This window comes from Amblyomma maculatum, chromosome 1, assembly GCF_055883805.1.
Source record: "Amblyomma maculatum isolate TAMU_Amacu chromosome 1, ASM5588380v1, whole genome shotgun sequence".
NCBI lineage: Eukaryota > Metazoa > Arthropoda > Arachnida > Ixodida > Ixodidae > Amblyomma > Amblyomma maculatum.
The window spans coordinates 329,111,283-329,125,825 of record NC_139344.1 but is presented as its reverse complement, the minus strand read 5'-3'; positions in this window follow the sequence as shown (position 1 = coordinate 329,125,825).

Here is a 14,543-nt window from a genome sequence, read left to right as displayed (position 1 = left end):
GTCTTAGCGCATGCCTGCAGGATGCATTGACTTTTCTCTTGAGTATTTACTACTATTTAGTATATATCATTACTACAGCACGAAAGGTTTATTTTAGCATTTCTATAAGGAATGTGTTTATAGACTTCGAAAAAAAAAATATATTGTCTTAACACATCCGGCTGTACAGGGGGCTTATATTATTCAGCTCAGGTGGAGCCAAAAGAACGTGCTATACGGTTACATGGAACACGTTAGGGAGTATTTCATCGAACTTTGTTTCATCGACATCTAGAAACTTGAGCAAGATATCTGGCTGTCCGTAAGACCCGACTTCAAATACAGTGGCTTGGTTTACAGGTCTGTCTAAGTTTCAGAGAAATGTCTCTAGTGAATAAAACATAACACCCTGTATTTTTAATACAGGAAAAACTGCGCTACAAGGCAACGACAAATGTGAACTAACCCGCAAGAACATCTAAGCCTGTATTTCTTTCGAGAACACGCAGTAAGATCACATTATAAGGCACCATTTTCTCTCTCGTTTTCTTTTTTACCTTTGCATGATAAGTACGTGCAGTCCGCTTGTCTGAATTGAGCCACATAGGCAGAACAATGAGGTAATTGCGTCGCTGGTGCTCACATTATGTGCCTCAGCTTCGATGACAAAGAGCATGCCATCAGAATATAAATGGATGTTCTCAACAAGGTATGGGGCGATGGCTTATCGTGCGGGTAAGAAAAAAAAGAAGAAAAAAAACACTAAAGGTATAGCAAAATCCGGCACTTTGTATCCTCAGTGAGAGCCATATATTTAAATTTCACGAATTACCAGCGTCCATTGCCTAAATTCGCAGAAAAAAAAAATCCATTCACACGACAGCGTTTTTCAGAGTTACGCCATCATCACACATGGCCTCTGCGCCATGTAATCCTCAATCGCCGCACCTCTCTAAAATCCCGAACGTCCACTCCTGATATCCATCTCTGTTTCACAAATCCACCCAGCGGTCCAACGCGGATGAGAAGAACGCGCCGAAAGAGAGCGCGAAGCTCGTACTGGGAGAGCAGACAGACAGACAGTCACCGACCGAACTTTCGCCTCGCGACGATACATCACGTCCAGGCCTCCTCACTCGCTCATGCATGCGCAGATCCGAGCCGTGTGTAAGCCCGCCACTTGTGCAATATGCCGCGTGCAGCAGCGGTGTTATACGGGCGTTGTATACGTACGCTTGCAAGCTCCAGGACGACAGGAACCATTTCTTTTCCTCCCCTGCGCCGCTGGCGTGTGCGGCTTACGAGGATAGAAAAGAAGGGGAGGGAAATCGTACTAGAGGGCACTGTGGCGCGCGTGTGGCCCCCGCCCCAAAAGTGAGCTGCTGCGAAGCTTGATCGCTGCTGAACCCCCCCCCCCCCCCCTTTTCTTCCCCCCGTCTACCAAGTCGCCTTCAAACCTTCTGGCCCTCCGATCTGAGCAGGGCGGGGTGCTCCACCACTTTCGCGAAACACCTGTTTCCTCGACACATGGAGTGCGCACTCCGCGATCTTTCTCTCACACCCTCGCTCACCCTTCGTAGCGCGGGACATAGGCTGCTACGCTTCAGCATTCCAGAGCAATCTGTGCCAGCGGAGCTAACTCTCGGATAGAACAAAAAGACGAATGAAGACAGAAAGGGGGGAGACGAGTAATGTCGGCGAATTCCCACCGCGAACAGCAATTCCACTTTCTCCCACCTTCACACCATCCTCTTTAATATCATGTACTCTCTTTGGCGGGCGCATCCTCGCGTTATACCGAGACTACTTATATAATGCCTGTGGCTTCTTTATTTTTTATTTTGTTTTAAACCGCAATGCGCGCGCAATAGTACGCTGTGTGCAATGGACCGATGGATTCTCTCTTGCATCCACTGTTGGCTGCCGCCGACACCGCCCGTCTGTCACGAAGGCATGGCAGTTTGTCACTGCGGACAGGGAACGGCCCAGCTGAAGGTTTACAGTGGAGGTGGGTGCATGTCGGTTCTTGTGTTCTCGGTAAGCCTCCAGACGTACACTGAGTGCGAATACATTGAGCTCGGGCTTTACCGTTTCTCGGTGCTATAGAAAAAGTATATATAGGCGTAGCACCCGTATGAATATTCGTCAGCGCGCATTTGTTTGGTTTGTTTTGTTGCCTGTATCATGAATGGTGCCGCAATTATATTCATGTAATGCCGATAAGTTAGCCATGAGGAGTCTGAACTTTAATGAATAGCCTTGCCAACGCATCTTTCCTTTTTCATCTCATGCTCCTCTTTTCAATGGGCCATCTCTTCCACAACAACGCCGCCCGCAACATCACAGTGTTGGCGGCTTGAAAAGCGCCGCCTAAAACGTCTGCTCTTCAGTTAACGGCTTCGTCTATTTTTTCCCGCATAAGACACTTTTGTGAACATTGTGTCATGTCTATAAAGCCGTCCGCGATGCTATACGCACAATAACTATATCTGCTGCCTCATCGCGAGCATCGTGTTCGCCATTGTTGACCATCGCGGAAGCCGCCGCGATTCCTGTGTCCTTAAAGGGCAACTCCGGGGGTTTTTTGACATTCGAATATTCTAATAAAAATTTTACTGTAGATTCTCCTTTCCGTCCTGACGCATTCTACAAAATTTGGGCGCCGTACAATAATCCGTTCGCGCGCAACACGACTTTAAAATATGCTGTTTTCATGGCTTAAATTGAGACTATTTCTGCCGGCAACACTGAGTTTCTGACGTCACAAACAGTATACAGGCGTTACTGTCCACTTCCCGCCTGATTATGAAATTTTGACTTTTATTGAACTACCTCGGAAATGTTATGCAATGCTTCATGATTTCCATGCCTTATTTTCACCATCCAACGCACGTACGAGTGTTTCTCTAATACTGAGTGTGACGTCACCATTTCGTCACCTGGGACGTCATTTCTGGCCGTGAAAGCAGTTTCGGTTTCGATTTGCTGTTCTTTCTTTTTAAATATACTTCTAATTGGAATTTCGAAAAACGGTTTTTTATGTTCGAGTCAGGACGTGCCGAGGATTTTAATTCAACCAAAAAACACAGAATGATGGAAAAACCACCGGAGTTGAAAGTCCGACCTCCTTATTCGGACAGACGGTCAAGGCCGTCTGCCGCAATATAGTGAGCAGAATAAACTTCCATGCCTTGAATATATATTTCAATTCCTGTACCACAGGCTGATTTTGCCAAGCCTTCTCGCATCACCCAGGTTGAATGTGTCCCATCCTATTGTAATCTCTACATGGAAGGAGTTAATTAGCTCACGCCTCCATGTATCCCTTTCGCGCCTCGTGTATACAGTGGGCTTAAAGAGTGGCGCGAACTTTTCCAGGATCTAGAAGTACTTAGCCGTTCGAATTTTCGGCTTTTATGTTTTTTTTTATTTCTTGGAACTCGTCGGAATTTTTTCAGTGTTTAGTTTCTAACACAACTCTTGTTGTTGTTGTTTTGTTAACAGTATTTTATACAGGAAAATTTTTATTTTGTTGACGTTATTGGCTATCTGTGCATTTTCGATCGTTCACGTAGGACTCATTTTGCTTTTTTTTTTGCCTTTTTGTTTGATGCACTCATATTTACAACGCCCACTCAATCGTATATGCTTATGATCATAGACGAGACATTAGGTGTTATAGGTTTATTGGCTACGGCTTGTATCAAGACAACTCGCGGTCCCCTGCTGGACAGGTTATAATATGCATTGCGGTGACGATGACTATAGACGACCGTGGCCCCCTGCAGGTTGTATCATGCAACAAAATAAGAAGTGCCTGCAGAAGAATATGCGGTCGTCATTAAAAAAAGTAACGTTACGGTAAGGGAAATTTCATTTCTTTTTAAAGAAACCGGCGTTTTTGCATGAAAAAATAAGAACAAGAAACGCACGATATGTGAACTGTCCGTAGGCGGCGCTTATCGACGATGAAACCGTGTATTTTTAACTTATCTCCTTCTCTTAAGAGTCACTTCACAGTATTGTAATTAATACGCATGTACTTATCTAAGTTGTCTTCATTAAGTTCTGCATGTCTTCTGCCAGTTGGTTTCTGTGCACGAGTCGCAGCTTTCTCTCTCAACATTAATTCACGCCAGACACCGGCAAGTTCATAAGTGAAGCCGGATGCGAGCGCGAGAAGGCTAGCTATTGGAGCCACGTTACCAAGAAATATAGGTCACAAACTTTCAGACTTAAGCACCTGCATTCCTCATACCTTTTGATAACGAGGCAGATAGATTGACTCATAATCTTCGAAGTCACTGGACATTTCTTCCTATATGTTCTGATCACTTAGATGAAGGCTAAACAGAATTTTGCAGTGAAATTGCTGCATGTCCTGCAACCAGACACGTTCCTCGACATGATATACTCCCTCGTGTGTGTGTGTGTGTGTGTGTGTGTGTGTGTGTGTGTGTGTGTGTGTGTGTGTGTGTGTGTGTGTGTGTGTGTGTGTGTGTGTGTGTGTGTGTGTGTGTGTGTGTGTGTGTGTGTGTGTGTGTGTGTGTGTGTGTGTGTGTGTGTGTGTGTGTGTGTGTGTGTGTGTGTGTGTGTGTGTGTGTGTGTGTGTGTGTGTGTGTGTGTGTGTGTGTGTGTGTGTGTGTGTGTGTGTGTGTGTGTGTGTGTGTGTGTGTGTGTGTGTGTGTGTGTGTGTTGGTTGGTTGGTTGGTTGGTTGGTTGGTTGGTTGGTTGGTTGGTTGGTTGGTTGGTTGGTTGGTTGGTTGGTTGGTTTGTGGGGTTTAACGTCCCAAAGCAACTCAGGCTATGAGAGACGCCGTAGTGGAGGACTCCGGAAATTTCGACCACCTGGGGTTCTTTAACGTGCACTGACATCGCACAGCACACGGGCGCCTTGCTTTTCGCCTCCATCGAAAAGCTGCCGCCGAGGCCGGGATGTGTGTGTGTGTGTGTGTGTGTGTGTGTGTGTGTGTGTGTGTGTGTGTGTGTGTGTGTGTGTGTGTGTGTGTGTGTGTGTGTGTGTGTGTGTGTGTGTGTGTGTGTGTGTGTGTGTGTGTGTGTGTGTGTGTGTGTGTGTGTGTGTGTGTGTGTGTGTGTGTGTGTGTGTGTGTGTGTGTGTGTGTGTGTGTGTGTGTGTGTGTGTGTGTGTGTGTGTGTGTGTGTGTGTGTGTGTTCCGTGCATCGCGAAGAAGACAAAAGAACACCTATTATGAAATTTACGAAATCGCCCTATGTTTCTTAATGCATATTACTTAGGGTTCAACAAGGTTAATACTCCTCCAGTAATCCAGTAAGCATGCGCAGGCCGAGTCACGGTACAAAAGTTGCCAGGGAACAACCACGAGCAGAACCACAAAACCGCCCCTTACGGATCGTCGGTACTGCTCACGAAAATTGCTGTTTCATGTATTCACGAACAAGCACCCGTGACGTGCTCCCGCTCGCGCCGTAGTGATAACCGTATATCTTCCCATTCGAGTAGGCATCTGGCGGTTGATGCTGCTCAGGCATCTACATGCAAATTGAATAGCATCCAGCGTGCAGCCGGGCCGCTGTTGCGTGAGTTAACCATAAAACTCCATGCAGCGACCGTTCGTTTCTCCAAGCTTTCAGAGAAAGTACAGAGAGAGGTGCACAAAACGCAGCGAGGGTGAGGGCGCTTGAGTGAAGCACACACACGCGCTCAAAACACAGACAGGCGCTCGATGCCTGCGCGTGAGTTATGGCAAGCCAGAAAGCCGACGCACACCCGTTCGCAGCAACTTCTGCAGCAGCAGCGAGCTTGCCGCGGTCGCTCCTCCAAGTCCGCCCCGCGGTTGGCGGCTCGCGCCCGCAACGCCACTCCGCGGCGTATACACTAGCTTGATCCTTTGCGCTATAGGAACAGAGAGAGAGAGAGAAAAAAAAAGCGTTGGTTGAGCTGAGCTGCGCGCACTCCTTTTTTTGCGCTGGGTGCGTCGCAGAGACAGGGTGGTAATTACGCGCCGGGGACCACTGCGTCCCCCAGATTAAGACGAAGTAGCGCCCCCTAATGGATCGAGCCGGAAACTTCTCCGCGCCGGAGAAGACCTCACCCACGAAGACGAGGATACGGACGCCGCAGCCGCTAATCATACGCGCGCATCACGCGAGGCATATCATCGCGTGCGTATACGCGGCTACAGAGAACCACATCCGCGGGCGGCTCCGCACTTCCCCTTCATCCCCCGGCCTAACCATTAGATCAATTAGAATCAGTGTTGTTACGTTCCAAGTAGCTGGTGGCTGTGAACACTAGAGGACTTGAGCATTGTGCTGCGAGCGCGCCAGCAGACCCTCCGCGCCACGGGGTGCCAGCGAGGGCGCGGTGCTCTCATTAGGAAGGAGAGCGTCCTGCTCGGACTTGACATGTTTATGAGGGTCGCGAAGAGCGACCGTCACCTTCCCCTCTCCCCGCATTGGAACTCTGAGGTGGCCCCGGCTCGGCCACCCACGGACCATCGCTTCCGGGAACCGCGGCTGGGTCACGTGACCACGTTGTGCGGAGTGCGGCCAGCAGCGGTGAAGAGAGTCTTCCTCCAGCAGCAGACGAGAACGGCTGCTCGGGGAGCCCGCTACCTTTTTAAGGGCCTGGGGCCCTCTTCGTTTCTTTGGGTCGCTTTTATTTAAATAAAGACCCGTTTTAAACCTTCACGGAGTCCGCAGCCCGTACCTCGCAATAATCTGGTTGGCAGCGGCGGGATTAATACAAAGGCGTGAAAGCAACCGCTCAAGGGAACAACTGCTGACGGAGAGCGTCTTCAACGATCCGGGATCGACGGAGCTCCGCTACGTGGCTCAGGGAGTCACCTTCGTCACAGCGCAACGTGAAGGCCAGGCGTGAAAGCAACCGCTCAAGGGAACAACTGCTGACGGAGAGCGTCTTCAACGATCCGGGATCGACGGAGCTCCGCTACGTGGCTCAGGGAGTCACCTTCGTCACAGCGCAACGTGAAGGCCAGGCGTGAAAGCAACCGCTCAAGGGAACAACTGCTGACGGAGAGCGTCTTCAACGATCCGGGATCGACGGAGCTCCGCTACGTGGCTCAGGGAGTCACCTTCGTCACAGCGCAACGTGAAGGCCAGGCGTGAAAGCAACAGCTCAAGAGACAACTGCTGACGGCAGAGCGTCTTCGACGATCCGGGATCGACGGAGCTCCGCTACGTGGCTCAGGGAGTCACCTTCGTCACAGCGCAACTTGAGGGCCAGGCGTGAAAGTAACAGCTCAAGAGACAACTGCTGACGGGAGAGCGTCTTCGACGATCCGGGATCGACGGAGCTCCGCTACGTGGCTCAGGGAGTCACCTTCGTCGCAGCGCAACTTGAGGGCCAGGCGTGGAAGCAACCGCTCAAGGAGCAACCTCGACGATCTGGGATCGCCGGACTTGGCAGCTCGTAACTCCGGGAGGCACAGCGGCCATCGCAGACTCTTGGTTGGGTGAGTGCTGGAGCGACTACGTATTGCCAGACGAGCTAGAACTGGGTTCTGTTCGGGCAAAATTTCATTAATCACCACTGGGTGTGCGATTTATTGAAGGCTTTGTAGTCGGCTCTCGACAACCATGGATATTAAGAAGTTAACTAAGGATGAACTGCTGCTGTTGGCAGCTGAACTTGGTTTAGAGATAAGCCAAAGTAGGAGAAAGCCAGAAATTCGCCTCGCTATTGAGGAGGTGGGCTTTGAAGAAGACGAGTTAACTGATGCTTGGCAAAAGATATGCCGAATTGAAAAAGAGAAAGCTGAGGAGCGAGAGAAGCAGAAGGAGAAGGAAAAGAGGGAGGCTGAGTTTGAAGCTGAGAGAGAGAGTAAAAGAATGGAACTCGAGATTGAAAAGACAAGGCTCGAGCGGGCAAGGATAGAACGCGGAGAAAGTGCCGTCACACCTCAGGGAGGTAACGTAAAGATGACGAACTTGCTTCAGCCGTTCAAAGTTGGCGATGACATCGCTCTCTATCTCATCAATTTTGAGAGGATGTGCGAGAAACACAACATTAGCCGTGACATGTGGCCGGAAAAGTTAATGGCATTGCTTCCTGGAGAACCTTCGCAGGTCGTAGCACGCTTGAGTGCTAGCGAAGCGGGTGACTATGATTTGGTGAGATCAAGCCTGCTCGCGAAGTACAGGATTTCAACGGAAGAGTTCCGGAAGAGATTTCGCACGTCTCGAAAAAAACAAAATGAAAGCTTCTTGGAATTCGCCTGTACATTAAATGACAATTTGACGCAGTGGGTGAAAGGTTCAAAGGCAGATGAATTCAAAAAGCTGAAAGATTTGATCTGCCTTGAACAATTTTTTGAGACTTTACCTGAAAATGTTCGTTTGTGGGTCAGAGACAGGCAAGAGGATCTCTCCGTGGAGAAAGCGGCGCAGCTTGCAGATGAATATGTGGCAAGCCGCAGCTTTAAGCCAGCTAAGGCTGGGCAGGATTTCAGGAACGAGAATCAGGGGCAGAAACTCTACCATCGAGAGCAGCAGAAGCCTCGTGTAGAACCCCGCGTCAGAGAACATGGTTCACTGCACCCCGATACTTCACGCAGAGCCGATGAATCAGGTAGTAAGGAGAGTAGTGATCATTCGGAAGAATTTGAAAAAAGGAGGCCCTTGGCATGTTACAACTGTAAAGAGCCAGGGCATTTCGCGCGAAACTGCACGAAAGAAAGGCAGGTGTTCGCTTCAGTGAGAGACCACCCGAGTAACAACGAACTCCTGAAACCGTACACTAAGGAGTGCACTGTAAATGGTCAGTTGTGCAGAGTTCTCAGGGATTCGGCCGCAACCATGGACGTAGTCCACCCTAAATTTGTTGCAAAAGAAGACTATGTGTCGGAGTGTGCGTGGATACGTCAGGCAGTAAGTGAAGATTCCGTTTGTCTGCCAATGGCTAATGTTAAAATTGAGGGGCCATTTGGCACACTAAAAACAGTAGCGGCAGTATCGAAGGGTCTGCCCGAAGGCTACCCTTACCTTTTTTCAAACAGCTCGGAATCATTGCTAAATGAAAAGGGTTGTGGCTTCGCTGAAACCGAAGCCCAAGTGATGACTTTAACTCAGGCTAAAGCGGGACAACGTTCTCAGAAGTTGATCTACCAAGGTCGGGAGAGTTCAACTGATGCCAGCAAATCAGTTAATCCTGAGGTAGTAGTGGAACAGGATAAAAAGAGACTTGAAAGGTCGGAACAAAGTGAAGCTGACCAAGCGCACAAGTCACAGAGCAGTCAGCGTCCGAATGAGACGGAAAGTGAGTTAAACACTTCTTTTGTCGCTCCTACTGCATGTAGCCTTGATCAGCTACTTGAGGCAAACAAAGAGCAGCTGAGGTCAGAGCAGAAGGCTGACCCGACTCTGAAGGTATGTAGTGGCGATTTGACTGAAGGAGTCTCGTCACAGGACATTTCCTTCAGGGAGAAAAACGGGCTTTTGTACAGTCATTATGAAGACAAACGAGGAAAAACCGATTTGGTAACCCATGATATCGAATTGATATCCGAGGTTTCTTTCAAGTTTAAGCTATACCTGTCGTCTGTTAGAACACTAGAAGTTGTGAGGAAAGAGGTCGACAGAATGCTGGAACTCGGGGAGATTAAGAAGGGAAGCGAGAACGAAAATGTAGATGGTTTGAGCAGAGGTTTTAAGCGACGAGGCGTTAAAAAAAAAAAAAAAAAGGAAGAAAGCCTCTCAGAACTCTCGTTTAGTTTTGTGTTGTATTTTTTTCATGTGTTGCCGAAGGCCGAATACTTGGTCGGGGAGGACCGGCATGGGGCAAAAATTCTGTAAACGACGTCTGGCAGTCGTTCGTCGCTTGGGCACCACCGACCAGGGGTTTCCGCGAATGTGTGCGTGCAAAGCCAGCGCGAGTGTTGTGCTTTGTGTTGGCCTTCTTCCGACCCTGCATCTGGGGACGCAGCCTCGGCGAAGGACTTCATCCGGGGGAGGAGTCTGTTACGTTCCAAGTAGCTGGTGGCTGTGAACACTAGAGGACTTGAGCATTGTGCTGCGAGCGCGCCAGCAGACCCTCCGCGCCACGGGGTGCCAGCGAGGGCGCGGTGCTCTCATTAGGAAGGAGAGCGTCCTGCTCGGACTTGACATGTTTATGAGGGTCGCGAAGAGCGACCGTCACCTTCCCCTCTCCCCGCATTGGAACTCTGAGGTGGCCCCGGCTCGGCCACCCACGGACCATCGCTTCCGGGAACCGCGGCTGGGTCACGTGACCACGTTGTGCGGAGTGCGGCCAGCAGCGGTGAAGAGAGTCTTCCTCCAGCAGCAGACGAGAACGGCTGCTCGGGGAGCCCGCTACCTTTTTAAGGGCCTGGGGCCCTCTTCGTTTCTTTGGGTCGCTTTTATTTAAATAAAGACCCGTTTTAAACCTTCACGGAGTCCGCAGCCCGTACCTCGCAATAGTGTGTAATGAATTGCGTAATGACGCCGGGCGATGCCGTTCGCGGTGCACCCTTTCTTCCGCTATGGTTTTCTTTTTTTAGACCCGGAACAAGCCTCTGCACTCTCGTTGAAGCTTGATGGGCTGAGTCCTGAACTTAACCATTTGGAGTCTGTATAAAAAGTACAGGGTAAATACGTTAACACTCCGGTGTGTGCATCAACGCCAGATTATATAGTTTGCGCCATCAAGACAGTGCGTGCAAGCACAGCATCTAATTCAGGAATGAGGAGTCAAAGGCGTCTTTTTTTTGTTCTTTTCTTTCCCTAGCCACATGGCTGCCCCCTGACGAAACATACAGCTGCAATGATTTATTTATTTATTTTGACCTCGCTATGACGATGAAGGAATGAAAGGCAAGAACATTTTGCACCCTTAAAGATAGCAAATGCAATAACACATCCGCACAGCCGTAAGACGTTGCCCTAGCAAATATTAAACTACATTTACCTGCTACTGAAATTGCAATGTTAGGCTACATATTTTCCCGTATTAGATATTGGTAAAACACCAGCATGCACTTCCTTTGGCGGCATATGGTACAGGCCGAAGCGACATAAAAGGCAACACTTGAACCCGCGGCAATCAGGGCCGGTAGAGGCCCTGCACCTCTTTTAAATATTGTAACCCCGCCCTGTCGGGCTGGCGCTCTAGGGGCTATAAGGGAAAGGCGTGGTAGTCATAGACACCGAATTCGTTAGGTGCTTTTACCGATTTTAAAGTTGGTGGCATTACTCATATCATCTTAGATGCTCTAAAAATTGGAGACAGATCTCCGCAGCGTTTTCGAGGGAGCGTGCCTCCATATTTAAAACAGTTGTACAGCGCACGATCGTCCGACCAGTACTCTCGCGTGTTTCCTTTCACTTTACATCTGTGTGTACTGTTAAACACTCTGCGCTTCCATGTAGTTAAGCGGCATGCGGTTTCTCGCAACTCTCTGGCGAGTCTCCTTTTCTCCTCCTCTTCCATATTCTTCTCGGCAATGAAAGCGATGAAGTCAAAGCAGCGTGTGACCCTTATGGACGAACACCAACTGAGCTGCTCCAGTGGACAGCATCCAAATTCCAGAACAAAATTTCGACGTGCTTGCTTCAGAAAGTAGAAGCACAGTTGAGGGACACATATGAACAATCGCAGTATGAGTGGTATTTATTCCGACGATCAGAGGTAGTGAACGAATTAAAAAAATAAATAAAAAATAACCGCCAGACTCCTCTTTTACTGCGGCTCCTGACTAATGCTTTTTTTTTTTATGGTTATTTGCTTGTGCCTGTCTCGTAATCCTTGAAAGAGGCAATAGATTCTCTCAATACTTATCTTATCACCTGTTTAGTGCTAATCAACGCCACCTACATCCGCATATATACTTCCTAATATAATCGCTCAACGCCCTTTTTTCCTCTTGGAATCCATTCCGTTACTCTAACAGACCACTATTATATTTTTATTTTGCATCATACGGCTCGCACGGGACCGCTGTATTTGGATAGATATTGAAGAGGCCTGTGTTTTCTATGCAGTGGGCGTAGAAGCGCTGACGTTGATGATGGTGATGATAATACCCAACCACGTCAATTTTCTGCTCTTCATTACTGGTGTGACATTATTAATTGGAGCTTACTTTATTCTATACTCTGGTCTATTTCCATTTATCACGGTGAAATATTTATTTTAACAGCACGCCGTGCTCCTTAATTTATTTTCAATCTCTCACAAGCCTTATAATATTCCGCTCAGTTACTTGCTTCTGAAACAGTACAGATGGGGTGTATCAATAGACAAGTTTCAGCGTTTTACATCTAACATTAAAATATCTATTTTTTTTCCTATTAGGATTCAAAAATCCTAGCACACCCTTCTCTTGTCAACTCCGCTGTACAGGCAGGGATTTTCACAAGTCCCTCTTGCAGTAGGATTTTGAGCACGGCGCATGCATCGTTCTGTTCGTTTCTTTTCATGAAAGAACATGTACAGCGTATGCTAGGTCAGCACTAAGTTTATATACCGGTCGCTGAAGCAGTTGCCGGACTTTTATCAAAGACGTGTAGCGACCACAGTGAGACGAAGTGCTTACTAAAAGCACGCGTTTACTTTTATGTCTTCAATGTTGCACCGTGAACGCCGTGCTTTTCAGCACCTATGGTATATGCTCTCCGAGACGCTATCTAAAAAGGCGATAAGGAGATGGACTTGAACAGAACACGCAACGTTCGGCACAGATAAACGAGTCGGTGCATTTCTGAGTTTCAGCCAGGAAAAAAAGAAAAAAATAAATAAATAAAAAAAAAACTCTTAGTCCAAATGGAACCGAGTCAAGTACAGCTTTTATGACGTCTATTCGTGCTGGGGAACGATGAAAAGATTGTTTCGCTCTCTCTCTCTCTCTCTTTTCATGCGTAAATCATCATCATGAGAGTTGGAAATGAGTTCCGAAGTTGCGCACCTGGAAATGATTGTAGAATAGTTGAAGCGCTGTCATCAAGAGGGAAAAAAATGTCTTGGATTTATGCGGTAAATAAAAAAGAAGTTGCTCAACTATTACGAAAAATAATTTTTTTTTTAATTAAGGAGATGGTGTGAGGGAGAAAAATGTCTTGGATTTATGCGGTAAATAAAAAAGAAGTTGCTCAACTATTACGAAAAATAATTTTTTTTTTAATTAAGGAGATGGTGTGCTACTCAGTGAATTTGATTAATGCCTAAAAGTCACACGCACCCTATTCTTTAAATTCAATGTGTATATTTAAATCCTCAATTTCTATGTTGTGCGAATAAATGATAGGCATTATTTTTCATTTCTAATATGCCGAATATAAATGCTTCACCCTACGCAGTTCTCGGGCCACGAATGTTTTTAGTCACTTCTGTTCCGTGTTTCTTACCATCGCGCGGTTTACTGGTCCGCCTCGTTATGTATGCGGTGGCAGTCACAATCATATTGCTGACCTCCTCCCTATGGCGCACCAAACATTTAGCACATGGCAGGAAGGCAAGCGTTATCAGCGACCCATGCAATGTTCTGCTGCTGTGTACTTCGCCTCACAAGACGGGATATGTGTTAGTGCCACACGTATGTATATGTATTTTCCGGGCTTATAATCCGTGGACCGTTAAAATTTGAAATTTCGTGTTTGTGCGGATACTAGTATGTGCTGATTACATGAATCTTATTTTTTTTTTTTAATGATCACTCGTTAAAGCAGGTCGCAGGAGTGTGCCGACACTTTAAGTGCTCAGTGACATAACAAAATCAGCTGCATTGTGCTTTAAGCTATATACGATATATGATAAGGAATATATGCTGCTCGCTTGGATTACTGCAAACGAAACAAGATGTAGAAAGCGTTACAAAGGCACAAAATGCACAATCGATGGTATCGAAACCTCCAACCAGCAAAATAAAAATAAAAATTAAATAAAAACCCTGGATGGAGCTCGCGCACTGTCTCTCAAGTTACCAAAGGAGATGGCTATATCTAGCTAGCTGTATTTATTAACCATGACATTTCTCCGTCGCTGGTTGACATCCTCTCTTGTGCGTTTTTCTTAATTATTTTTGCAATGCCTGCTATTTAGCACTCGACTTGTGACAGAAGATTAGTTTTGAGTAGCGTTCACGTTGCCTCTTCTCGTTTTCGTGTGACGTTCCTTGCGCCTATATTTGTAGTCACGGCAAGCCAACTAATCAACCTTGATGCACTGACTATTTTATATCGCTTGCGGACAACATATAAAAAAAGCTATCTTCAGCCCAAATCCGTCCCTGCAGACATCAAGTGACTATCTAATAAAAAACTTATTTTGAGCTCAATTTTTTTTGTTCGAACTATAGTCCGGAAATTGCTGTACACTCGTGGAAAGCTTCCTAATAACTAAAATTTGTTTTGAATTGCCATGTGCTTTCCTTGCAAGGAAGGCTCCCATGTTCACGCGCATCACCTTTATGTTTCATGGTTTAGAGCATTTTTTTTTTTTTACAGCTTTATGAATATGGGCTGCGTTGTAAGTGGCAGGCACATTTGTGTGCCATGATGCTGAACCATAACGCATACAATCTCTAACGGGTCCACCATAACCAATCCACTGACTTGTCCGATGCCGCGGA